Source organism: Lichtheimia ornata (genome assembly GCF_029851405.1).
Source record: "Lichtheimia ornata isolate CBS 291.66 chromosome Unknown scaffold00044, whole genome shotgun sequence".
Lineage (NCBI taxonomy): Eukaryota > Fungi > Mucoromycota > Mucoromycetes > Mucorales > Lichtheimiaceae > Lichtheimia > Lichtheimia ornata.
This window is the reverse complement of record NW_026695364.1, coordinates 85,558-86,221: the sequence shown is the minus strand read 5'-3', so window position 1 is coordinate 86,221 and position 664 is coordinate 85,558.

Here is a 664-nt window from a genome sequence, read left to right as displayed (position 1 = left end):
GTTTTTATTAGAGCAATGTGCTCGGCTTGGCCAACTGCACCTTGGGTGCAAGTTTCATGATCAAGCTTGCCAATCCCAGATTTCGCAATGTCGCTACCAGCTAAACTGGATCCGAGGGTCGACCTCTTTGACGACGACGGTCAAAAAATATTTTTTGGGCTAGTTGCGACATTGAACGTGAAACTTTCACACAAGGTGCAGTTGGCCAAGCCAAGCACATTGCTCTACTCAAAACCCCACGTTTCATTGTAAAGTTTGGAGATACAGGCACCTTTATGTTTGTAAGCGTGATGCTCTATGAAGAGTGGTCTTTGTTCATTGTCAAGTAGGTGGACCCTGGCAGAGCAAAAGATGCAGCGGGTCGTGTTGTGTAACACAGCTACGTTTGCATGAATGAAAGGGTCAATGTATAATTACTTTACGGATCATCTAGGAACAGGCATGTATTGCTATCTAACGGCCACTTTTATCCAATCATCATTGTTGCGAGATCCACTGCATGGGAACGATGCCCCTGCTCCAGACATTCATTTCCATGATTAAAGTAGGTTGATCCGAGCTGATTTGACTGAGCTGCGGTCAAAGAGAGATTACATCACTCTGGACATAGAGCACGCTCGATGTAGCTCAACCGATGTAATCTTGTTCGACCGTAACTCAACCA